Source organism: Haplochromis burtoni, unplaced genomic scaffold (genome assembly GCF_018398535.1).
Source record: "Haplochromis burtoni strain Fernald_Lab_line unplaced genomic scaffold, NCSU_Asbu1 Contig_253, whole genome shotgun sequence".
NCBI lineage: Eukaryota > Metazoa > Chordata > Actinopteri > Cichliformes > Cichlidae > Haplochromis > Haplochromis burtoni.
The window spans coordinates 49,949-50,744 of record NW_024582614.1 but is presented as its reverse complement, the minus strand read 5'-3'; positions in this window follow the sequence as shown (position 1 = coordinate 50,744).

Below are 796 nucleotides of genomic sequence, written 5' to 3'. Positions count from 1 at the left end.
GGTCTCCCCCAGCCACCCCCCCTCCCACCACCGCCACAGCCTCCACGGAGAAGCCCATCTTCCCTCCTCTCCCTCCTCCTGCACAGACGCACAGTATGTCCATTAATCCCATACAACACTCTCCGCTCCTCTCCTCCTCTCTCCATCGGTACTCCTGTCTATTTCTATTTTTTCCATCTTATTAGCAGCCACACACTGATCCTCTGTTTCAATAGTCAGTTTCATCGCTCTCCATCACACACACCCACGACACAGGGCACATTTTTATTGGAACAAACCACTCATATTAAAAAAAAAACAACCCACAGATCACAATAAGCATTCATTTCTCCTTTTTTCCTCCCACGCCTCTTTGCTATTTTTACAGTCATTCAAGGGCATGCAGCACAGTTCTCAATACACTGTTTCTGTATCTTTTGTATTTATTTAATTTTCAACCAAGGTTTATTTATAAAGCACCAGCCAACAAACAGCCGCTTTATATTGTAAGGTACAATATTATATCATAAGATTGTTATAGTATGCATAAGCAATCACACTTTATAGTCTGAATACACTCTACCCTTCTGCACAGTACTTGCTTTGTTTATTTAATTTTTCTTGTGCATATTATTTTTCTATTTTTGTTTATTTAAGTTATGTATTGGTGTGAAAGGAGCCCACATAACCACTGTGTTTTACAGCATATATGGCAATAAACGTCTTATAGATAGATAGATAGATAGATAGATAGATAGATAGATAGATAGATAGATAGATAGATAGATAGATAGATAGATAGATAGATAGATAGATA